The sequence below is a fragment of the Oncorhynchus masou genome, chromosome 28 (assembly GCF_036934945.1).
Source record: "Oncorhynchus masou masou isolate Uvic2021 chromosome 28, UVic_Omas_1.1, whole genome shotgun sequence".
Taxonomy (NCBI): Eukaryota; Metazoa; Chordata; class Actinopteri; order Salmoniformes; family Salmonidae; genus Oncorhynchus; species Oncorhynchus masou.
In genome coordinates this window covers 58,396,631-58,423,183 of record NC_088239.1, presented here as the reverse complement: position 1 = coordinate 58,423,183, position 26,553 = coordinate 58,396,631, and the positions used below count along the sequence as shown (strand labels likewise).

The 26,553-nt window shown below is 42.8% G+C and overlaps 1 long non-coding RNA gene across 1 annotated transcript; it reads left to right on the top strand.

The window, feature by feature from the left end:
• Positions 1 to 26,317, top strand: LOC135518642 (uncharacterized). Its single transcript, XR_010452195.1, has 4 exons — positions 1 to 141; positions 10,178 to 10,396; positions 25,777 to 25,861; positions 26,086 to 26,317. It is a non-coding gene; the product is annotated as an uncharacterized LOC135518642 (long non-coding RNA).
• The last annotated feature ends 236 nt before the right edge of the window (positions 26,318 to 26,553 follow it).

Here is a 26,553-nt window from a genome sequence, read left to right as displayed (position 1 = left end):
TTTGAGAATGTGAATACGGTCAGCACAACGACAATTGCCAGAGTCCCAGAGAAACACCAAATAAGGATGAAGCAGTTGTACACTGTACCCTTTGAGAGAAATGGTGAACGTGTGAAAGAACTCCGGTATCAATATGTCCAGGTAAGATGTCTGTTCAATTACCAAACAGGGTACATTTACAGCTATGCATAATGTAAAGTACTGTAAAACTGTGGATGTGTTGTATTTTTGAGCGTCATGGAGATGGAAGCCAGGCAAACTGCACATACATTCATCTTTGTGGATGAAGTTGGATTCAACTTAGCAAAAACATGCCACAGCGGAAGAAATGTGATTGGACAGAGAGCAACCGTGGATGTCCCAGGCCAGATAGGATCTAACATCACAATGTGAGCAGCACTGTCCAATGATGGTTTGCTGTTACACATTTATTTTCTGGATGACCTGCATAATCATCTTGTGCCAGCGGAGGAGAGAGGGGCATGAAAGTCCCCTACCTTCGTTGTTGTGTGGGATAATGTGGCATTCCACCACTCTGCTGCAGTCACAGACTGGTTTGCTGCACATCGGGAATAGTGTTGACTCCATACTCCCCCTTCCTAAACCCCATAGAGGGGTTTTTCTCTGTGTGGAGGTGGAAGCTTTATGACCAGATGTCCTTACAGGATGCCATGAATGTGGGGTGTGGAGACACTTCTCCTGAAGACTGCCAGGGTTGGATTAGACATTCCAGAAGATACTGTATTTACGATAGCATGGCTTCTCCCTCTGTTCCTCAGTCTTCCCGCTCTTTCACTCAAACCCAGCCCCTTTTCTTTGTGTAACCAGCTGTCATATCTGTTCCGTCCGCTAGGGACTTTTTCCTTTATGATGTAATTTGTAATCAAGGTATGATTCATTCTGTGTATATGTAATTCTGTTTGATTTATTAGGTATTTAGTAAATAAATAATTAAACCCAATTGTGTATTGCTGATTCAATCCGGTTCCGGGTTGGAGCGAGCGGTCGCATCTACACTTCGGTCCGCAGGTAGTATAACTTTTCATTACATTTCATTATAGTACAACGGTTTGATTTGTCTAATCTTAGCAATTTCTTCTTAGCTAGCTACATAGCCGCTACATAGCCGTCTTTGTATCAAAGATAATTGCATAATTATCGTATTTCGTCGTCCTAACGTATCTGCCCAGCAGCTAGCTAAGCAGCTAGCTAACATCCACTGTCCACCAGCACTGTAGAAACTATTCACTCGACTGAACGACTCGATTAGCGTAGTGTCAGCTAGCTACATAGTTGTCTTCGCTGTCTTCGTATCCAAGATAATTGTGTAGTTTAGAGTGTGTAGACTTAGAGTGATTATCTTAATTTACCGAGGTTAGCTAGCCAGCTATTTGTCGACCTTAACGTAGGAGATGCTGCTAGCTAGCTAGCCAACAGCTAGCCAACCTCTACCGAATTGAACTTCAACTACCCGGTCAACATTCCGCGTCGCTCCACAGGTAGTATCACATTTTCATTTCACTTCATTACAGTACAACAGTTTGATTTGTTTGATCGTAGCTAGCCAGCTACATAGCCGTCTTTGTATCTAAGACAATTGTGTAGTCTAGAGCGATTTTCTAGGTTAGCTGGCCAGCTATTGTCGTTCTTTTAACGTAGCTAGCCAGCTAGCCCCCGAATAGCAGCACTGTAGAAACTATTACAGTACAACTGTTTGATTTGTTTGATCGTAGCTAGCTAGCTACATAGCCGTCTTTGTTTCTAAGACAATTGTGTAGCCTAGAGCGATTTTCTAGGTTAGCTAGCCAGCTATTGTCGTTCTTTTAAGGTAACGTAACGCAATCAACCTGCTAGCTAGCCAGCTAGCCCCCGAATAGCAGCACTGTAGAAACTATTACACTCGACGGAACGACTTGATTAGTGTAGTGTCAACATCGCAGCCACTACCAGCTAGCCTACAAAGTCAACAACGCAGCCACTGCCAGCTAGCCTACTCCAGCAGTACTGTATCATTTCAATCATTTTAGTCAATAAGATTCTTGCTACGTAAGCTTAACTTTCTGAACATTCGAGACGTGTAGTCCACTTGTCATTCAATCTCCTTTGCATTAGCGTAGCCTCTTCTGTAGCCTTTCAACTATGTGTCTATCTATCCCTGTTCTCTCCTCTCTGCACAGACCATACAAACGCTCCACACCGCGTGGCGCGCTCCACCCTAATCTGGTGGTCCCAGCGCGCACGACCCACGTGGAGTTCCAGGTCTCCGGTAGCCTCTGGAACTGCCGATCTGCGGCCAACAAGGCAGAGTTCATCTCAGCCTATGCCTCCCTCCAGTCCCTCGACTTCTTGGCACTGACGGAAACATGGATCACCACAGATAACACTGCTACTCCTACTGCTCTCTCTTCGTCCGCCCACGTGTTCTCGCACACCCGAGAGCTTCTGGTCAGCGGGGTGGTGGCACCGGGATCCTCATCTCTCCCAAGTGGTCATTCTCTCTCTCCCCTTACCCATCTGTCTATCGCCTCCTTTGAATTCCATGCTGTCACAGTTACCAGCCCTTTCAAGCTTAACATCCTTATCATTTATCGCCCTCCAGGTTCCCTCGGAGAGTTCATCAATGAGCTTGATGCCTTGATAAGCTCCTTTCCTGAGGACGGCTCACCTCTCACAGTCCTGGGCGACTTTAACCTCCCCACGTCTACCTTTGACTCATTCCTCTCTGCCTCCTTCTTTCCACTCCTCTCCTCTTTTGACCTCACCCTCTCACCTTCCCCCCTACTCACAAGGCAGGCAATACGCTCGACCTCATCTTTACTAGATGCTGTTCTTCCACTAACCTCATTGCAACTCCCCTCCAAGTCTCCGACCACTACCTTGTATCCTTTTCCCTCTCGCTCTCATCCAACACTTCCCACACTGCCCCTACTCGGATGGTATCGCGCCGTCCCAACCTTCGCTCTCTCCCCCGCTACTCTCTCCTCTTCCATCCTATCATCTCTTCCCTCTGCTCATACCTTCTCCAACCTATCTCCTGATTCTGCCTCCTCAACCCTCCTCTCTTCCCTTTCTGCATCCTTTGACTCTCTATGTCCCCTATCCTCCAGGCCGGCTCGGTCCTCCCCTCCCGCTCCGTGGCTCGATGACTCATTGCGAGCTCACAGAACAGAGCTCCGGGCAGCCGAGCGGAAATGGAGGAGAACTCGCCTCCCTGCGGACCTGGCATCCTTTCACTCCCTCCTCTCTACATTTTCCTCCTCTGTCTCTGCTGCTAAAGCCACTTTCTACCACTCTAAATTCCAAGCATCTGCCTCTAACCCTAGGAAGCTCTTTGCCACCTTCTCCTCCCTACTGAATCCTCCTCCCCCTCCCCCCTCCTCCCTCTCTGCAGATGACTTCGTCAACCATTTTGAAAAGAAGGTCGACGACATCCGATCCTCGTTTGCTAAGTCAAACGACACCGCTGGTTCTGCTCACACTGCCCTACCCTGTGCTCTGACCTCTTTCTCCCCTCTCTCTCCAGATGAAATCTCGCTTCTTGTGACGGCCGGCCGCCCAACAACCTGCCCGCTTGACCCTATCCCCTCCTCTCTTCTCCAGACCATTTCCGGAGACCTTCTCCTTACCTCACCTCGCTCATCAACTCATCCCTGACCGCTGGCTACGTCCCTTCCGTCTTCAAGAGAGCGAGATTTGCACCCCTTCTGAAAAAACCTACACTCGATCCCTCCGATGTCAACAACTACAGACCAGTATCCCTTCTTTCTTTTCTCTCCAAAACTCTTGAACGTGCCGTCCTTGGCCAGCTCTCCCGCTATCTCTCTCAGAATGACCTTCTTGATCCAAATCAGTCAGGTTTCAAGACTAGTCATTCAACTGAGACTGCTCTTCTCTGTATCACGGAGGCGCTCCGCACTGCTAAAGCTAACTCTCTCTCCTCTGCTCTCATCCTTCTAGACCTATCGGCTGCCTTCGATACTGTGAACCATCAGATCCTCCTCTCCACCCTCTCCGAGTTGGGCATCTCCGGCGCGGCCCATGCTTGGATTGCGTCCTACCTGACAGGTCGCTCCTACCAGGTGGCGTGGCGAGAATCTGTCTCCTCGCCACGCGCTCTCACCACTGGTGTCCCCCAGGGCTCTGTTCTAGGCCCTCTCCTATTCTCGCTATACACCAAGTCACTTGGCTCTGTCATAACCTCACATGGTCTCTCCTATCATTGCTATGCAGACGACACACAATTAATCTTCTCCTTTCCCCCTTCTGATGACCAGGTGGCGAATCGCATCTCTGCATGTCTGGCAGACATATCAGTGTGGATGACGGATCACCACCTCAAGCTGAACCTCGGCAAGACGGAGCTGCTCTTCCTCCCGGGAAGGACTGCCCGTTCCATGATCTCACCATCACGGTTGACAACTCCATTGTGTCCTCCTCCCAGAGCGCTAAGAACCTTGGCGTGATCCTGGACAACACCCTGTCGTTCTCAACCAACATCATGGCGGTGGCCCGTTCCTGTAGGTTCATGCTCTACAACATCCGCAGAGTACGACCCTGCCTCACACAGGAAGCGGCGCAGGTCCTAATCCAGGCACTTGTCATCTCCCGTCTGGATTACTGCAACTCGCTGTTGGCTGGGCTCCCTGCCTGTGCCATTAAACCCCTACAACTCATCCAGAACGCCACAGCCCGTCTGGTGTTCAACCTTCCCAAGTTCTCTCACGTCACCCCGCTCCTCCGCTCTCTCCACTGGCTTCCAGTTGAAGCTCGCATCAGCTACAAGACCATGGTGCTTGCCTACGGAGCTGTGAGGGGAACGGCACCGCAGTACCTCCAGGCTCTGATCAGGCCCTACACCCAAGCAAGGGCACTGCGTTCATCCACCTCTGGCCTGCTCGCCTCCCTACCACTGAGGAAGTACAGTTCCCGCTCAGCCCAGTCAAAACTGTTCGCTGCTCTGGCCCCCAATGGTGGAACAAACTCCCTCACGACGCCAGGACAGCGGAGTCAATCACCACCTTCCGGAGACACCTGAAACCCCACCTCTTCAAGGAATACCTAGGATAGGATAAGTAATCCTTCTCACCCCCCTCCCCCTCCCCCTTAATGATTTAGATGCACTATTGTAAAGTGGCTGTTCCACTGGATGTCAGAAGGTGAATTCACCAATTTGTAAGTCGCTCTGGATAAGAGCGTCTGCTAAATGACTTAAATGTAATGTTAAATGTTAGTCAGGGTTCATGAAGATAACCACAGAATTTACAACTTTCAGATGAGACAGAATTAAGGTGACAAATAATATTTACTGCTATTAATGTAAAATATTACTAGGGCATTTTATTCGGAAGATAACTGCTCTATAAATATTATTTTGTGGTGCCCCGACTTTCTAGTTAAATACAATGACATGATAAGCTCAATCAGGTAATATTAATTACAGAGAAAGGATTTTATAGAATAGCATGTCATATCACTTAATCCGGCATAGCCAAAGACACGACAACACAAAAAGGTTTACTGTTACTGTCCGCACATCAACAACAAAAATACCTAAAAACATGTAATATTGTCCTATAAATATTTCATTGAAATACTGTGAATTCATTTCATTCCTATTGGAGGACTGCTTCTACTGGGAAGTGCCAATATTACTGACCTGTGGTTCAAAGCCTCTAACTGGCCAATACACAGCATCAGGAATCCAGGTTTAATATACAGTACCAGTAAAACGTTTGGACACACCTACTCATTCAAGAGTTTTTCTTTATTTGTTATATTTTCTATTGTAGTAGAATAATAGTGATGATATCAAAACTATAAAAAGCACACATGGAATAATGTAGTAACCAAAAAAGTGTTACATTTTATATTTGATATTCTTCAAAGTAGCCATCCGTTGCCTTGATGATTTCCAATCACTGTGTCTTTCTGGTTCCAACCACCGTGTCTTTGTGAAATGCAGAGTACGTGAACGGAGGGTTTCCGAATGTGTTGTTCCCACCGTGAAGCATGGAGGCGGAGGTGTGATGGTGTGGGGGTTCTTTGCTGGTGAAATTGTTGGTGAGTTTGCACACTCTTGGCATCCTCACAACCAGATTCATGAGGTAGTCGCCTGGAATGCATTTAAATTAACAGGTGTGCCTTGTTAAAAGTTAAATTGTGGATTTTCTTTCCTTCCTAATGCATTTGAGCCAATAATTTGTGTTGTGACAAGGAAGGGTTGGTATACAGAAGATAGCCCTATTTACTAAAAGACCAAGTCCATATTTGCCTAGTTGACTTGCCTCGTTAAACTTAGGTTAAAATATATATTATGGCAAAAACAGCTCAAATAAGCAAAGAGAAACGATAGTCCATCATTACTTTAAGACATGAACGTTAGTCAATCGGGAACATTTCAAGAACTTTGAAAGTTTCTTCAAGTGCAGTCGAAAAAACCATCAAGCGCTGTGATGAAACTGGCTCTCACGAGGATCGCCGCAGGAAAGGAAGACACAGAGTTACCTCTGCTGCAGAGGATGAGTTCATTAGAGTTACCAGCCTCAGAAATTGCAGCCCAAATAAATCCTTCAGAGAGATCAAGTAACAACATAAACTGTTCAGAGGAGACTGTTTGATTCAGACACCAATAACAAGATATTTGAAATGTTTGGTTCCAACCACTGTATCTTTCTGGTTCCACCTCCAACCACCGTGTCTTTCTGGTTCCAACCACCGTGTCTTTCTGGTTCCAACCACCGTGTCTTTGTGAAATGCAGAGTACGTGAACGGATGATTTCAGAATGTGTGGTTCCCACCGTGAAGCATGGAGGCGGAGGTGTGATGGTGTGGGGGTTCTTTGCAGGTGAGATTGTTGGTGATTTATTTGGAATTCAAGGCACACTTAATCAGCATGGCTGCAATTGCAGCGATACGCCATGCCATCTGGTTTGCGCTTAGTACTATCATTTGTTTTTTAAAGGACAATGACCCAATACTCCTCCAGTCTGTGTAAGGGCTATTTGACCAAGAAGGAAAGTGATGGAGTGCTGCATCAGATGACCTGGCCTCCACAATCACCTGACATCAACCCAATTGTGATGGTTTGGAATGAGTTGGACAGCAGAGTGAAAGAAAAGCGTCCAACAAGTGCTCAGCATATGTGGGAATTCCTTCAAGACTGTTGGAAAAGCAATCCAGGTGAAGCTGGCTGAGAGAATGCCAAGAGTGTGCAAAGCTGTAATGAAGGCAAAGGGTGGCTACTTTGAAGAATCTAAAATCTATTTGTTTAACACTTTTTGATCACTACGTGATTCCATATGTGTTATTTCATAGGTTTGATGTCTTAACTATTATTCTACAAAGTAGAAAATGAAAAATGAAGAAAAACCCTTGAATGAGTCCAAACCTTTGACTGGTACTGTACCTCATTGGTAGTAACTCAACAGTGTATGAAGGACTGTTTTTTTGTTTCTCCTCAAAGGTTATAGAGTTGCTAGGCTATTAGACATTTTCTGGAAAAATGTGATACACAGAGAGAGTTTCCCCCCTACTGCTTTCCCCATAATTATTTTGGTGTTGCATAAAGGCCTCTCCCTGGGCCTGAGCCAGTCAGAACGCTGTGACTCACCTGCTGGAACTGTCCAGACGTGGTTCTCTCACTCTTCCATGGCACACATTTTCATAAGTGTGTTTTCATCTTATTTTTTTGGAACAGAGAGGGAAAGGGAGAGGGAAAGGGAAAGGGAGAGGGAAAGGGAAGGGAAAGGGAGAGGGAAAGGGAAAGGGAGAGGGAAAGGGAGATGGAGAGTGAAAGGGAGAGGGAAAGGGAAATGGATAGGGAAAGGGAGAGGGAAAGGGAAAGGGAGAGGGAGAGGGAAAGGGAAAGGGAGAGGGAAAAGGAGAGGAAAGGGAGAGGGAAAGGGAAAGGGAGAGGGAGAGGGAGAGGGAGAGGGAAAGGGAGAGGGAAAGGGAGAGGGAATAAGAATGAGAGCAAGAGGGAGATAGAATGCGAGGGAGCAAAAGACAGACAATCACTTTTTTAAACTGTTGCATGTATATTGTCAACCGAGTGTAAAAAAAAACTGTTCTGCACAGCAGATAAAGTATTGATATATACAGGAAGACATTTATCATAAGAGGGATTGAATGAATGCACGCTAGAAGCCCTTCACTCCAAATGTTATTACAGTGTGACACTAGATGACATTTTATTACACTGCATTCTCACAGCACTCCTATGCACAGGGGAGAGTGTTGAGTTTTGTGCACTTATGGAAAGCATCTTTGAAGCACTTTTGAAGCTTTGAATTCATAATGAAAAGTATAACTTGAAAAAAAGCCATGACAGGCCTGATGGAAAGAGAAGAGGTGGGATCATTTTGTGTTGGTAAAAAAATGTATATTGCAAGTATCTGTGGAAATGATTTTATGCGCAAATATTGATGTAATAAACATCATATCAAAGTAAACTTGGAAGTCACAAGACTAGGGCGGCAGGTAGCCAAGTGATTAGAGCGTTGGAATAGTAAACGAAAGGTTGCAAGATCAAAGGCCGCCATTGAAAATAAGAATATGTTTGACTTGCCTAGTCAAATAGAGGTAAAATAGACATGTTTTGTGACCCTCTCACTACGACTCATCTGGGAAAGCATGCTGTTTATTAGGCTACAGATTAAATGAGTTATGATGAACTTCGCAGGATGGTGAAAGTGCATTGTGATGAGCTTGATGCTCCTTTCCAATAAATACCGAGGGTCTTATTCTGGTGACATGATCATCGTTGCTTCGCTGCCGTTTGTCAAATATAAATAGGTATTTCTATATGTTCTATGAGCTACATGGTGACATTCAACCACACGTTTCAACCGGAATATAGCGAAAAGGATTTGAAACATAGAGTTGGATCTAGAAGCTCATCAACAGCAGATGACAAATACAAATACGGTTGCTAACTAAGTATGTAATGTTTCCTGCAAGTCACCTAGCTTGCTATATATCTTTAGTTTATCTATTGAAACCCATATTGTGTATTGCTGGCAAACATACTACTGTGTTACAGTGGGGGGAGATCGAGAACAAAATGTGTTTGCTAACTTAGGTAGTTAGCTAGGTAGGTAGCTAGCTAAGTTAACTAAACAACTATGGGTAGCCATAACTATGACAGAAAATAGAGGAGGTTTTACAATCTGAGATCATCACTGAGTTTATCAAACATTAGGACCCCCTCAGTACCCCATCTTGGACTCTACAAGGTGTCCAAAGCATTCCACAGGAATGCTGGCTCATGTTGACAACACTGCTTCCCACAGTGTCAAGCTGGCTGGATGTCCTTTGGGTGGTGGACCATTCTTGATACACACACAAAACTGTTAAGTATGAAAAACCCAGCACTGTTATAGTTCTTGACACAAAACGGGGTGCCTGGCACCTACTACCATACCTCATTCAAAGGCACTTCACCCCCTGAATGGGACTCATACACAATCCATGTCTCAATTGTCTCAAGGCTTAAAAATCCTTCTTTAACCTTTCTCCACCCCTTCATCTACACTCATGGACGTGGATTTAATAAGTGACATCAATAAGGGATCGCAGCTTTCACCTGAATTCACCTGGTAAGTCTATGTTATGGAAATAGCAGGTTATCTTATTGTTTTGTATACTCACTGTATTGTATCTCGATTGTAAAACCTCTTCTCTTTTTAGTTGTTGACATGGCTACTAATCAGGAAGCTACAATGTTATAACCAACCACCTAAAGCTAGGTTTACCAGCAAACATTAGCACTTGACTGGAGTCGGCTAGCTAGCTGGCCTGGCACCTGCTAAATTGTTATGTGCCACGCCTCATGCCTGTTAGCAAACATATGTAACATCAGCAATGGTAAATCATTTCACTAGCTAGCTATGTAACATAATTGATGAGGAATGACATTGGTTATGATTATGACAGTGAACGCATTTTAATAACACAAAATTATAAGCATGACGCAAAATAGAATTCCAAACCATTATGGCTATCCATCTACCTAGCTAGCTAAGTTGTTGCTAGCTAACAGTGAGGAGAAACATTGATACAGCAATTTGCTGTTGTAAAAATCAAACTGATCAGCTGGTTTTACTACATGTTATGCTGGCACATTACAACTGTTGTTCAAACTGTACAATTGAATATATTCTATATTTTCTTATCTTAGAGACAATACCATGTGGTGCCTGGGCTTCTTCCTGAGTCGATTCCAGATAGAGAGAAACATAATTCCTCTGACTTCCTGCGCCATTGTAGCATAACTGTATCCCGTGATCTGTATCCCTCTGGATGGATTGGACATTATGCTGGATTTCAAGCAAAAAATGACTCAAGAGGAGCTGAATGGCAGTTTGATCATGACAACACTCATCTCACAGCTGTACACGTATTTCCTGAACTTTACTACACCAATCATACTGTATTTTCGTACTGTATTTTATTTGTGAATGACAATTTCATCATGACTCTCCCATCATCTGCTGATCACCAGTTCTCTTTGCTACAGATTGTTACACAAGGTAATGTGATTAAACCACATAGTTTTGGTATCCATTACTGGCAGTTACAGGATAGGTACTGTTTGGTGTAGCACAGAGAATTTTAGACCAACCTTAGCTTGGCAATTCTCTCTAGGTCCTTGATTTGTGGAAACAGGAGTCTCATAAAATGTCCGTGTCCAATTGCAGGGGGTCAGTTTGAATTCAGAAGATGCTCCGTTATTAAAATGAATAGCATTTTTTGCTCCATGAAGTAATCCAACAATGTGTACGCTGCTATTTCAAGTCTTCTCTCTTTGATCGAGACAAGTGTCTGTCATCATTTTACATTTACATTTAAGTCATTTAGCAGACGCTCTTATCCAGAGCGACTTACAAATTGGTGAATTCACCTTCTGACATCCAGTGGAACAGCCACTTTACAATAGTGCATCTAAATCATTAAGGGGGAGGGGGGGGGGGGTGAGAAGGATTACTTATCCTATCCTAGGTATTCCTTCATGACATGCAGCACTTTGGGGTGGAAAAAATATTAGAATTGGGCTGCTTATGTAAATGCAGCTATAGTCCTTTATCTGGCTTCGGTATACTGGCAATGGTGTTTGGCATGGTGTGCTGGTGTGCTGGACTCTGCGGTGTAGGGTGTAGGATGTGGTGTATGGCTTCTAGACCGTAGCCCATTCCTGCAGTCAAATGGCCTAGTGGCCTGACGGGTGGAATGAGTGGAATGGTATTTTATAATTAATCAAATAAAAACATTTTAAACAGCCACAAATCCAGTGTTTCTATGTCAAGCTGTTTTTGTTATATTTCAGTCTTCCGTGACGTATATAAAGTGTAATATTGGGATGAAATACATTAATACATTTCAGCTATACATCTGACATGGTACATGTGCCTTATTCTTTTAAGACTACTGTTGTAGTCTTGATTTTATACGTTTCAATGTCCCTTGCTGGTTTTTTGTCCCATAATCTTGTTGTGCTCCATAACCGCGAGGTGTCCGCTCCCTCATACTCGTATAGCCAAAATTCCACCACTTTGGGGTATTTTTCAGCAGGGCCTTTGGAAGGACTCCATGTAACCTGAGTTTAACAAAGAGAAAAGGTCAAAAGAGAAAAGGGGTAGACTAAATTGATTACATGGTCTGGAAGGTACTCTGCGCTCCTCGGGCTACATCTAACCACCTGTAACCATATAACACAAACACAAACCCATATAAACACTAGCCAATTCATGTTTTTTTCATTTTCTTTATTTCACCTTTATTTAACCAGGTAGGTCAGTTGAGAACAAGTTCTCATTTACAACTGCGACCTGGCCAAGATAAAGCAAAGCAGTGCGACACAAACAACAACACAGCGTTACACATGAAATGAACAAACGTACAGTCAATAGCACAATAGAAAGGTCTATATACAGTGCGTGCAAATGAAGTAAGATTAGGGAGGTAAGGCAATACATAGGCCGTAGTGGCGAAATAATTATGCCATGTTTATGCCATGCTTGGTTCACTATGAGCAGCCGAATACACAGGAAGTCGAAAAGTATCAATTCTACCAGTGAAATTAAAATGAGCTCGCTCTAGACTGTGGTTTCGATAATTTTTATGTTTATGACAAAAACGTAATGTTGTTAATATAGTAACTACTATATGCCGTGGCAAAGCCAGGGTGAAATATCCCTTTAAGACCCACAACATCGGCTCTGACCTAAGCTATTGGCTCATGTGTGGGGGGGTTTCTTAAACTAGTTTGATTGTAATGATTATTATAAGTGACAAGAAATCATTGGATGAAATTATCCCTGAGTATTTGTACGCAACCTGTTCTTTTTTACACAGATGTCTAATGAAACATAAAAAAAACGGTAACTTTATCTCAAATAGTCCGTCTCTGTCTCTGGAGAGGAGGCCTACTGGTTTCCAGATGACCAGTAGAGTATTTATGAAAGGAGAGAGGCCAGTGATAGGATGTAATGTTCCATTGTGCATAAATGATCGAACCGGGCCAGGCTTGTGTGGCTTGGCTGGGGAGGATCTGTGTGTGTGGTGGGATATGTGGCATGTGTGTATGTGTACGTGTATGTGTGCATGCGTGCGTTTGTGTGGAGGTTTAACAGGTTGATACTAGCTGCTATTTCAGGATATTTTCCTGTTCATCTAAAACTAGGCTTCCATCTGTTGGCCATAAGACCACTTTTGTCATCCCTACACCAAGGTCATATGGCTCTGTTAGGTACAGTATGTAAGTTAGGTATGTGAGTGACTGAGTAACTGTGTGAGTGTGGGTAGGCTATAAGTGTGTGTGACACAGATCCTTGCCAATAGTGCATCAGTGGAAATGTGCCTGGTTTCAGGCTAAATTGTGGATGGGGTTGATTATTGACAACTATGAAGTGGTCAGAAATACAGAGTATTCTGGTCTCTCCAAGATGAGATACTTGAAAAGAAAAACACTGAGGGGGAAATCCACCCACTATGACGGTGCAACCAGGAGTCCTGTATTTACATTGTCCGTTCCCTAATACACTCTAAGATGACCCTAGACAGTTCATATAAAATACAACATACTCTGTGATATTCCAGAAGGATAACACTAACCATTCATTTGCTGATTCATATCCAAGCTAATAGAAGTGGACACGTGTGCAGCATGCCAAATTACATATCGTTACGCTGTATCAACAGAGCTCTGGTGCAGAATTCAGATGTTCCATATATACTTTCTTCTTTTATTTGAGCTTTGACAATGGGAAAGGCAAGGGAATCATAATGCACAGCTTTTCTACATCGATCTACCCATGTGCAGTTTGATTTGTTAGGGGGAAGCGTAATGGGCTAAAAATAGAGCTGTTTACCCAAGACCTCTGGTAGAGATAATATCTTTGTTTCTGACAAACAAATGCATGTGAGACATTTGGGGGACTCAGTTGTGGCAAATAGATAAGTTTCCCCTCTTTTGGATTATTGATATACTTCACACTGGCGGTCTAAGTTTCAGCGCCAAGAAACACCAAGTGGAACAGTAACTGTGAGAACTGTTTCTGGGGAGGAATACATCAAAAATTACTGAAAGACTTCCAAAATGTCCGCCCCATGTGTTTATTATTACCCCTTCTACATATTTCCAGAATCAGACCTCCTCCGACAATAGTCCCACATCAGTAGCTCCAGCAGAATACTCTTGATTGATTTACAAGTTGCTGTGACAAGGCCAAAAATAAGCCTTGACATTCTCTCTCCCTCTCTCATTTTCTCTCACACTTGTTTTTTCTCTCTCTTCTCTCTTCTCCTCGCACTCACATACAAACTTGCACAAAACTGCTTGACACACAAATACTGTAAAAGAAAAAAAGAGTGTTTCGTAGCCCCCATGCAAATTCTCTCCATTACAATGCAGTTAGTTAGGTGCAGTTAGTTAGGTTGAGTATTATGCAGGTGGTAGTGCATGTTCTTGGCTTTGATGTACTTTAATTATTGTTTAGAGAAGGATGAACATCTCCACTCACCACCTGCTGGACAAAAACTGGTTGAGTCAACATTGTTTCCACGTCATAAACATACAATTATGTGATGATGATGAATCAATGTGGAAAACTGATTGGATTTACAAAATATCATCAAAGTAGGGGAATATTTTTTCACCCAACTTTTAACCTAAATCAATGACGTGACATTTATTTTCTGACTTCACGTTGAATTCAACCAAATGTAAATCAAAACTAGACATTGAAATGACGTCTGAGCCCAGTGTGCAGATGTTCTCTTTCTCTCTTAGCAGGCTGATCCCTCTGAACCACCTGACACGCTACTCTACTGATTGGCTAATTCTCCTCAGGAAATGGAAAACAGATGCTACTGTTTCTATATTGAATTTTTAGGTGAGGTACAGTATCTCCCCTCGTTTTGGGACATGTTCATGAGCGATATTATATTGGAACTGAATCTGGCCCATGGGGTCCACTGAATGTACGTACGTTTTATCTCTGGGGTTCATTGAAATGTTTCTGTTTGGCTTATATTCCGAGTGTTGTTTTAGAGAGAGTGAGAAAGAGAGAAAAAGAGAGAAAGCGGGAGGAAGTTCGAGGTCTATTCCATGAGACTCCTGAAACTGTGGACAGTCTTTGCGGTCAACTGACCCTGAGCCTGTCTCCCTCTGCGTGCCTCATCATGTGTCTCATGAATGGACTGAGCAAGTGCCAGCCAGCCCTACTCCATCCTTGTCTGTTGTGCCTGAAATGGGTCGTTGCGTTTTAATTGCTGCCACCAATGCAACCCCGGAAACCAGGCTGACCACACAAATCATAATTTCCTGTTTATTAGTTTGGACATATTTTTTCATGGCTTTAAACATGATGAGCTCACTATCTCAACAATGGAGAGTCTTCAAATTGCAAAAATATTATATAAAGATTTTAAAAAATCACAAGCTGTCCAGATTTGGAAGAAGGCTGTGTTAAATTTCCTTTAGACAAAGTAAATAAAGGCTTACTCTTCCATTTGGGTTCCAGTGGTCACTTGACTTGACCCAATTATTTAAGTGGACTAGTGGAAAAAATAAATGTTGGACTGTGTTATTTGTGGGGGGAAAGGGCTCATATAACAAGGGTAGTAGGAGCACTTCACTGCATCCAAGCTCAGACAGAGCCAAGAAATGTCTTTGATCCCACCAAATCTTGACAAGAAAAGCATCTGTGTTTTTCTTCAAATATAATGGTACATACTGTTTGCCAAGGCTACCTCGGTGAACGCTAGGCGTCACCTACTAGTTGACATGTTGTTGTTGTCATTGAATAGAACAACACGTGTTGAGCCAAAAGCAGACACTGCCAGGCGTTGTTGAGGTGTTGAAACTGAAACGAATCTAAGCTTGGTCTCACTGTCAGCTGGTTTTGATAAAGAAAGGGTAACGTAAATATGTTTGTCATGTATTTAGAATTCACAGGGTGTGTTAGGAAGCAATACTACAGGCTGCAAGGGAAGGATCTATGGCATTAATCAAGTTCATTATCAAGTGATTCCACTTCACAGAACCAAGGCTGAGGCCCCAAGAGGAAGAGTGGGGATTCTCATTGACAAACCCCTTCTGTCATTCACACTCATTCAGTGCTGCTACCCCTGTTGACTTGGACATACTGTATTGATATGGTTCAGCCGGATGGTAAACATTGAGAGGCACATGCACGCGCACACACACACACACACACACACACATCAGATCATCAATTACACATACAAAAAGTATGGTTAGGGACTGATTGAAATTTACAGAATGGTTGCCTGGAGGAAAATGGGGGAGGGTCATGCTTTTTCAATTTCAGTCAAGGGGATTTTTTTAAATCTAGGCCAGAGCAGGGTCATGTCATTTGTAATTGATGAAAGTTCAATATTTCTTAGTGTTTAGAGTTAGTTGCTTATTAGGCTATATATTGATGTGTGCCCAATGCCGCCACTCATCTCTGATCTTCCGCTGGGCGCACAATATCAAGTGTGCCTATGGGCTATTTAGTGTGGTCTCAATCAAAAGATCCATATCCTATAGGCTATAGGCTACGAAGTACATGCTTGGAGAAGCACAGAGCAAAGTTATATTTCTAAGATAGCTGCTGGGATGGTGTAAATACAACTGGGCTGCATTACACACTGCACTGGATATTCCAGTCCTAGGCCTCTGCCTGCTCTGCTCTTGATGATCAAAAACTTTGTGTGTTGCCTAACCAATGGCTGTGCTGTGTAGGCCTAAGGTGGCAGTTCAGGAGAAGAGTCAAAGACTGCTTCCAAAAATAATTATTGATAGAAATGCACCATCTTGCACTCAGACTTGCCTATAGCCTATGTTCTGTTCAGTTTGAGAAGGAGAGCTCGAAGATGAGAAGGAGAACCGGAGGACAACAGAGTTATTGACCTCACAATAAGCCTGATTCGAGTAACTTACATTGTGGTGCTGAAACTTGAAGCAGCAGCCACAGCACAATCAATCAGAAATTAACAGGTCATGGTGCTGAAAGTAGCCAAAGTAGGCACTGATTTGGCATTGGAGAAATATGATAAGATGAACAAATAGGCCTCTCTCTCTGTCCATTCTAAAACTGTCATTTTGGTAATTTGTGTGGTATTAAAATAGTTATTAGGTAGAATTGCATGAAATGTTTATAAAAGGCCCTTTTTTCCCGGACCTGCAAATATGGTGAAAGATTTATACAATGCTTTTACTATAAAGGAGATCTTTCCACCCTACTCTTGTCTACAGTGGTCTGCAAACCCACAACCGTCTGGTCCACAGCCCTGTATGCTATCAAAATTATTCTATTGCCATGTAATGCTTACAGGATGAAAAACAGTTTCTAAAACTGCATATCGAAGGCTCTGGTCTGTTCAAGACATGAGGGTAAAGGGTAGACATGTTCTCTGCTATCCCCTTTGTTTAAATTATTATTTTGGGTATAGGGGAAGATCACTTGCTTTTTAAGCATTCAGGGAGGGTTTAGGCAAAATATATTTTCTTGAAGGGAGTGGCCATTTTCATTTCAGAGAGGTCTGATTTTCTCCATGTAACCCTTATTATAAATAAATGTTCACTCCCTAAGATTTAGGAGGCCAAGGCTGTGGGGAGGGGGATGTGTAGGGAGTAAGGTTTGTGTGTGTGGCTTATGACAAGGGGGGGTCAGAAGTTGTGAAAGAGGGTACATGCCATGCAAACAGCCCCGGGAGCTCTAATCTGGTGAGGGGTGAGGAGGAGATGGAGAGAAATAGTGAGAGAGAGAGTGAGAGCAAGAAAAGGACATAACATCTGATGTCCGGTGCCCCATGGGCCCCCAGTCAGACATCCTATCCCCACACACCACTTATACAACTGCATGCACACACACACTGGCATGCACACACACATGCATCCCACTCACAGATGCCCAGATACAGACATCAAGATGTCCCCTTTATACCAGTCCACCTCTGTTTTCTTTTGTCTGTCTGAATCCATCGTTGCATTTTTCTCTATTGACATCAGGGGTGTGTGGAAATAAACTGCCTTAGCTTTGTATCACCAATGTTTGTCTTGGAAATGAGAAAGCAGCAACCTTTTTTTGGGTCCCCCAACATAACTAGAGAAAGAAACAGTACTTTTCGACTGATGTCACAAAAGTTGGATTTGTTTGGCGAGGCCTGTCTATTAGAAGTGTGGCCAAGGCATACGATCGCAGACAGATGTTTTGGAGCCTCACAGGGCTCGCGAGATGGGAACACTCACAGTGGACTCACAACAGCATCCAGGAACTAAAGTTTTTTGTAAAGCATTATTATGATTTATTTATTTATTTTTGTAAACAAAGACTGTATAATCACCAGGAATTGAGCTGAAAATCTGTTCAAATATATTCCGACAAAATAAGAAATGTGATAATGTCTCAACGTGATATGAAATAATGTCTCAAGATATGAAATGGTTGTTGTTTTCAAATGCAATCTATTTGGGGCTTAGATGTAGTCAACTTGCAGTGTACAAATTATAATAACTATGATCTGCAAGGAAATTGAGAGGGATGATTGTCAAATACAGTAGAGACATGGAACCAAGTTCACTGAGTCACTGTAGAGATGGAGCAATGTGTCTAGAATAACATGTTTCCACAGGGGGAAGGATTTGCCCTTGGTTCTGTCATGGTGTTGGGAGATCACATCAAGATTTATGACTTACAACACAGAAGGCTAAAGTGAGATGTGAATTTAGAAATGTATTATCATTCTGCCATGCATCAAATATACCTTAGAGCTGATGGGTGGAAAAAAAATGCTTTTCTCAATCTCTTCACTGTTCTTTCCGGGGTTCAAGCATTTCAAACAGGGCCCCTATAATGACTTCTTCACAGCCCAGCACCTTTGCGGTGTGTATGAATTCAGTGTCTCAGCACATTACAAGGGACCTCTGCTCTCAACAGCAAAACCAACGCTCGTTGCCACAGCAGTGCCAACGGCCACGGGAGACTGGAATAGCCCACTGCATTCAATCTCGCTCTCGCATTCCTGAGACCCACCATGACGTTCCGTCCCTCAGGCCCACTGGCGTGAAACCCACAGCACTGTGGCAGAGTTATGTCCCATGGCCATACCATTAGAATTGAGACTTATTCAGACCTTTATGGGGGGCTGTGAGTAAACAAACACCCCATGTGTTTCCTCCACCCCCTTGTTCCTCCTCCTTGCCCACTACTGTATATTTGGGGCATTTAAGGTAGGCCCCAAAGCAGTGGCATAGGGGCGTGAAGATGGCAACAGGGTGTAAGGTTGGCTGGCAAGTGTTGATTCGTGGACTGGAAATTCACCAGGGGACTAGTTGAGGCTTAGCCTAGCAGCTGGGATGCTGGGCTAGAGAGGGCGCTCATGGGACTTGGCTGAAAGAGTGTCCTCTTGGTGGAAATACAGTACAGTACATGGATAATAGCTTTCACCTGGTTAATCTACACCATGGAAAGAACAGGTGTCCTTCATGACGACAGATTATACTGAAAGGTTGCGAGTTCAAATCCCTGAGCTGACAAGGTACAAAATCTGTCGTTCTGCCCATGAACAGGCAGTTAAGCCACTGTTCCTAGGCCGTCATTGAAAATAAGAATTTGTTCTTAACTGACTTGCCTAGTAAAATAAAGGTAAAATAAAAATAAATAAATACAAATGTTTTGTACACTCAGTGTAAGTGATAATGTACAGCTGTTGTTACATTTTAAGAGTAAATGTATTTTCCCAGTGCCATGTATCTTTTGGAAGTGAAAGCATGGGTACGACAAGTGCAGTACAGACCAGCCTTGTCTTGTAAGCAGGAATTGCTGCTGAAGTCTTTCCGAAGGTCAGAGTCAGACTGTGATTGCTGAGTGGTTGTATCATCACGTCGTCTGGGGCTTTTTTGTCAGGTGTGGCTTTGGCTTGGCAGGATGTTACATCATAGGATGAATCATGCCTGTGTGTTTCTAGCCGTCTGGCCTATCAAGTATGCAGTGAATTTCCTTTGGAACCCCCTGTTCCTCAAGCATCTCAAACACCAGCTGGGAGTGTCGTCTTGTGTCACTGTCAGCATCTATTCTCAGTGTCTGTCTGTTTCCATTGAACACTGATTGACCTGAACTGTTCTGTAGATACAATCAGAGCTCTTAGCACTGCAAAAGGCCTGCCACTCAATGCACTGAAGTGCTTGTACTTCACATGTGTTATCCATTCCCCTTCTGGTACAGCAAGAAAGTGGTTGGGGGGATGATACCTAAAATATCTAAATAGAACGTACATAAAGTGCAAAGATGATTTAACACTATTTTGAAAGATTGTATGAGTGAGTATGTGTGCTTATGTGTGAGAGAGAGTATGCAAGAATAGAGAGTGAATGAGAGGGGCTCTGTAGGGATTCAACTAATTAACTCATTTGCAGGTTATTCCGGGGACTCGATCTAGCATTTGCTGTGCAATTGGGTGTCCTGAAATCGATTCCCAATGCACCGCTGACTGCAGCCTGTGGGACTGGGGAATCTAGGGTTATCTGGGTGTCACTTCTGCACAAGGGTATGGTCTTACATAACTGCTAAGCCAAGTATCCCCGTGAGTACACACTCTAGCAAAGATGAAAAAATAGGAATTGTGCCATTCTAAAAACATTTGCTTCCCACTCCTCACCCTTTAAGCCGCCGATAACACCCACTGAGTACCTTGGGAAGTGGTTTGAAGGAGATGTGGCTGGGAGTTTGTTTGAGAGGTGATTCCCGGTGCCTGATTCACAGTGGCCCCTGCTTCCTCTCCAAACAGGGTAAATCTATGGCATGCTGATCAGGCTAGCTAATCATGAGTTAGCAAGCCACCAGACAGGCTGGAACTAAAAATATCTATAGTCATTCAGACACAAGTCGCCTGCGTTATTTTTGGCAACCCACAGGAAGTTTGTCAGCAGTCGGATGACTGAAATAGTTAAGACAAAAAGGGGGTTAAAGGATCCTTTCTATCTGGATGATCCCCATAAACAATAACACTCTTTGATACATCCTCCCTCTCTTCTCTCCTTCATTTCCTAGGCCAGTAGTTTACTAGGGGTGAGTTGGATGCAGTGTGAGAAAGAAAGGATGTAAATTAGAGGGAAGAACAGAGGAAAGCAACTGCCAATGAGGCAGTGGGTGTGAGAGACACAAAGGTCTCATTGTTACATTTGCTACAAACATTGCCAACTGGGCCTGTATGGGCAGGATGGACCGAGGGTTATGAAATCTGCCGATATATACGCCCTCCTGCACCAAACGTCACTTTCAGCACGAAAAAAGGAATCATTGTTGTTAGGATTTGGATTGATATACTCAAACCAGAGGTTTGTTTTGGGGTCAATACAGCAATAGGTCAGAGGTCAAGAAAACATTGCCCGAGCTACCCAATGTGAATTTCAGGTTCCCATCCAACATTATTGTTTACTTAGCTAAACATATACAATATACAGTAGGTGTTCATCTCATCTCTCAAGGTCTAGGTCTACAATTGTGTTACAATATTTGGGTTCTCTATTATGTAATATCTGCTCTATTCCTTTTGAACACGTTTGACCTTCACCAAGTCCTGTACAATCACCATTTCTGTCTGGGAGGTCCTTTAAATTCAAAGCCCAATGTCTGTATTGTCGATCTATGATTGCATTTGAATGAAGTACTGTACACCCTCCATCAGTGCTTAGTTATAACCCTCTGAGACGTTTTGTCAATACATTGAATTTAAATCATGTAGACTGATGGAATTTGTTATTGTCTGAAATATGTCAACATGTACTGCAATATAATTAAAGGATTTATTAAAGGGATGTTGCTAACCTAAATGATATTGTAGGAACATATAGGGTGACCACATTTAAAATACCCAAATGCGGTACAACAGGATGCCACATACAAACACACACACAAAAATAAATCTCCCTCCCATGCATGGTGTATTGCAAATGTTTAAAGGTGCCGGAGGCCAATACAAATGTAAATGACATCATCATTTCTCAACATTTCTACAGACAGAATGTCATTATAGGAATATTGTTATAGGATATGCATAAAATACATCCTCCAACTGTAACGTCTGCCTATGCCCACCCACATACTTGGAGCTAGGAACACAAGCATTTCGCTACATCCGCCATAACATCTGCCAAATATGTGCAATGCCTTGCGAAAGTATTCGGCCCCCTTGAACTTTGCGACCTTTTGCCACATTTCAGGCGTCAAACATAAAGATATAAAACTGTATTTTTTTGTGAAGAATCAACAACAAGTGGGACACAATCATGAAGTGGAACGACATTTATTGAATATTTCAAACATTTTTAACAAATCAAAAACTGAAAAATTGGGTGTGCAAAATTATTCAGCCCCCTTAAGTTAATACTTTGTAGTGCCACCTTTTGCTGCGATTACAGCTGTAAGTCACTTGGGGTATGTCTCTATCAGTTTTGCACATCGAGAGACTGAAATTTTTCCCATTCCTCCTTGCAAAACAGCTCGAGCTCAGTGAGGTTGGATGGAGAGCATTTGTGAACAGCAGTTTTCAGTTCTTTCCACAGATTCTCGATTGGATTCAGGTCTGGACTTTGACTTGGCCATTCTAACACCTGGATATGTTTATTTTTGAACCATTCCATTGTAGATTTTGCTTTATGTTTTGGATCATTGTCTTGTTGGAAGACAAATCTCCATCCCAGTCTCAGGTCTTTTGCAGACTCCATCAGGTTTTCTTCCAGAATGGTCCTGTATTTGGCTCCATCCATCTTCCCATCAATTTTAATTTCATTTATTTCATTTAAGTCATTTGGCAGACGCGCTTATTTTAACCATCTTCCCTGTCCCTGCTGAAGAAAAGCAGGCCCAAACCATGATGCTGCCACCACCATGTTTGACAGTGAGTATGGTGTTGTCAGGGTGATGAGCTGTGTTGCTTTTACGCCAAACATAACGTTTTGCATTGTTGCCAAAAAGTTCAATTTTGGTTTCATCTGACCAGAGCACCTTCTTCCACATGTTTGGTGTGTCTCCCAGGTGGCTTGTGGCAAACTTTAAACGACACTTTTTATGGATATCTTTAAGAAATGGCTTTCTTCTTGCCACTCTTCCATAAAGGCCAGATTTGTGCAATATACGACTGATTGTTGTCCTATGGACAGAGTCTCCCACCTCAGCTGTAGATCTCTGCAGTTCATCCAGAGTGATCATGGGCCTCTTGGCTGCATCTCTGATCAGTCATCTCCTTGTATGAGCTGAAAGTTTAGAGGGACGGCCAGGTCTTGGTAGATTTGCAGTGGTCTGATACTCCTTCCATTTCAATATTATCGCTTGCACAGTGCTCCTTGGGATGTTTAAAGCGTGGGAAATCTTTTTGTATCCAAATCCGGCTTTAAACTTCTTCACAACAGTATCTCGGACCTGCCTGGTGTGTTCCTTGTTCTTCATGATGCTCTCTGCGCTTTTAACGGACCTCTGAGACTATCACAGTGCTGGTGCATTTATACGGAGACTTGATTACACACAGGTGGATTGTATTTATCATCATTAGTCATTTAGGTCAACATTGGATCATTCAGAGATCCTCACTGAACTTCTGGAGAGAGTTTACTGCACTGAAAGTAAAGGGGCTGAATAATTTTGCACGCCCAATTTTTCAGTTTTTGATTTGTTAAAAAAGTTTGAAATATCCAATAAATGTCGTTCCACTTCATGATTGTGTCCCACTTGTTGTTGATTCTTCACAAAAAAATACAGTTTTATATCTTTATGTTTGACGCCTGAAATGTGGCAAAAGGTCGCAAAGTTCAAGGGGGCCGAATACTTTCGCAAGGCACTGTATGTGACCAATAAAATTTGATTTGATATTGTCTCAATATTTTTATGTTATTTTTAATACCCTCAAGCACCAAGATAGACATACCTCAATACAAAATAGGCCTATGCATCATCACTGTCAATGGTGAATGATAATTCTTCACATTTTCCCTGTAAAATGTCCCAACTGCATGTGCCTGACATTCATTTGATCTCAAACAGTGTCATTTTAATATGCATATAGATCTTCTTGAGTTACTGTTTTGTGAGCAAAGTAGAGCAGATAGTGTTAACAAACAAGGCTATATAGCCTTCCTGTTTTTGTTTCAATCCAAGCACATTCTGCCAAGTGGTGCACGTTGTTGAGTTTTGGCCGTATGATACATCATAAAATCTATTAAGAAATGAGGTGGTGTTTTTCGTGTAACAGTAAGGTTGCTTTTATATTTGGTTCTGTTATGTAGAATACTAATTAATCATTATGTGCTATTCCAAGATCTTGATTCAGCCTTGATCTAACTCTACTAAAAGAGCACCATTGTGAGAAGTGGGGGCTCAGGCGGATAGGTGGGGGCTCTCAGAGTGAGTTTTTGCGCTACAGAGTAAAGCCGCCATTATTCCTCCCTCTATTATTGAAAAACCTATACAGTTGGTTGATATATTATCGAATATATATTTTAAAAACTAATTGAGGAATGATTTTAAAAAAAAACGTTTGACATGTTTCTGTGGACATTATGAAGACTATTTGGAATTTCCGTCTGCGTTGTCGTGACCGCTCTTTCCTGTGGATTTCTGAACATAACGGAGGTATTTTGGGTATAAAAATAATCTTTATGGAACAAAAGGAACATTTGTTGTGTAACTGGGGGTCTCGCGAGTGAAAACATACGAAGATCATCAAAGGTAAACGGTTAATTTGATTGCTTTTGTGATTTTCGTGACCAAGCTTCCTGATGCTAAGTGCTATGCTAGGCTATCGATAAACTTACACAAACGCTTGGATTGCTTTCGCTGTAAAGCATAATTTCAAAATCTGAGACGACAGGTGAATTAACAAAAAGGCTAAGCTGTGTTTTGCAATATTGCACTTGTGATTTCATGAATATGAATATTTTTTAGAAATATTATTTGACTGTTGCGCTATGCTATTCAGCGGTTGCTGACGAAAATGATCCCGCGACAGGGATGGGTAGCATCAAGAAGATGGTTCCAGTCTGCCGGAAAGCATTCATTCATGTATACGGGTAACAATCTAGCTACATTTTCAGATATTGTGATTGCGCCAGAGGGGAAGGCTGCCATCTTATCGACTCTTAACCAACCATGCTATTTTGTTTGTATTTCGTATTGTTCGTAACTTGTTTTGTACACAATGGTGCTGTTACCGTCTCTTATAACCGAAAAGAGTTTCTGGACATCCGAACTGTGATTGCTCACCTCAAACTGGATGAAGAGTTCATATTCAATGAGTCGGATGGGAGATATATAATACAGACACCTGACCAGGCCCAGATCCCCATTATTCGCTGGAGAAGGAAATGCAGATTTCGCAGAAAGAGATCAGGGTTCCTTGTGAGAAATATGCGACGAGAGGGTAAACTGCCCATGCCTTCCGTCCTGCTAGCTAAAGTTCAATCGCTGGAAAATAAATGGGACGAACTGAAAGCACATTTATCCTACCAAAAAAACTGTAATATCTTATTTTCTACCAAATCGTGGCTGAACAATGACATTAAGAACATAAAGCTGGCGGGTTATACACTCTATCGGCAGGACAGAACAGCAGCCTCTGGTAAGACACGATGCAGGGGCCTATGCATATTTACAAACAACATCTGGTGCATGATATCGAAGGAAGTCTCAAGGTTTTCCTCACGTGAGGTAGAGGATCTCATGATTGGGGCGGCAGGGTAGCCTAGTGGTGAGAGCATTGGACTAGTAACCGAAAGGTTGCAAGTTCAAATACCCTAGCTGACAAGGTACAAATCTGTCATTCGACCCCTGAACAGGCAGTTAACCCACTGTTCCTAGGCTGTCATTGAAAATAAGAATTTGTTCTTAACTGACTTGCCTAGTAAAATTAAGGTAAAAAAAAATTCTTAAAAAATGATAAGCTGTAGAGCACACTATCTAATAACTAGAGTGGTTACATCTGTATTTTTCATAGCTGTCTACATACCACCACAGACCGATGCTGGGACTAAAACCACACTCAATGAGCTGTATACCGCCATAATCAAACAGGAAAACTCTAATCCAGAGGCAGGGGACTTTAATGCAGGGAAACTTAAATCAGTTTTACCTAATTTCTATCAGCATGTTAAATGTGCAACCAGAGGGAAAAATTCTAGACCACCTTTACTCCACACACAGAGACTCGTACAAAGCTCTCCCTTACCCTCCATTTGGCAAATCTGACCATAATTCTATCCTCCTGATTCCTGCTTACAAGCAAAAAACACGAAATTGTATGCCCATGGTGGAGGTCCGAACAAAGGATCCTCTTCGGGAAAGACGTATTCCTGGTCGTAATGATGGTAAGTTGACATCACTTTTATATCCAATAGTTCTTCCCGGTTGTATGTAATAACACTTGAGATTTTCTGGGCTAACAATGTAAGAAATTGTAGATAAACATTTTTTTTTCAAATGCTTTATTCTCTAAGGACCTGAAGCGAGGTGACCATCTCTGTCGGCGCCATCACCTCAGGAGGCTGAAGAAATTTGGCTTGTCATCTAAAACACTCACAAACTTTTACAGATGCACCATCGAGAGCATCCTGTTTGGCTGTATCACCACCTGGTAAGGCAATTGCACAGCCCTCAACTGCAAGGCTCTCCAGAGGGTAGTGCGGTCAAAACAATATATCCCGGGGGCAAACTACCTGCTCTCCAGGACACCTACAGCACCTGATGTCACAGGAAGGCCAAAAAGATCATCAAGGACAACAGCCACCAGAGCCACTGCCTGTTCACCCCGTTATCATCCAGAAGGTGAGGTCAGTACAGCTGCATCAAAGCTGGGCCCGAGAGACTGAAAAACAGCTTCTATCTCAAGGCCATCAGACTGTTAAACAGCCATCACTAACATAGAGAGGCTGATGCCAACATACAGACTCAAATCTCTGGCCACTTAAATAAATTTACTTAATAAGACATCGACTTTGTGGATGATAAAAGTAATTTTTCCAACAATTGTTTACAGACAGATTATTTCACTTATAATTCA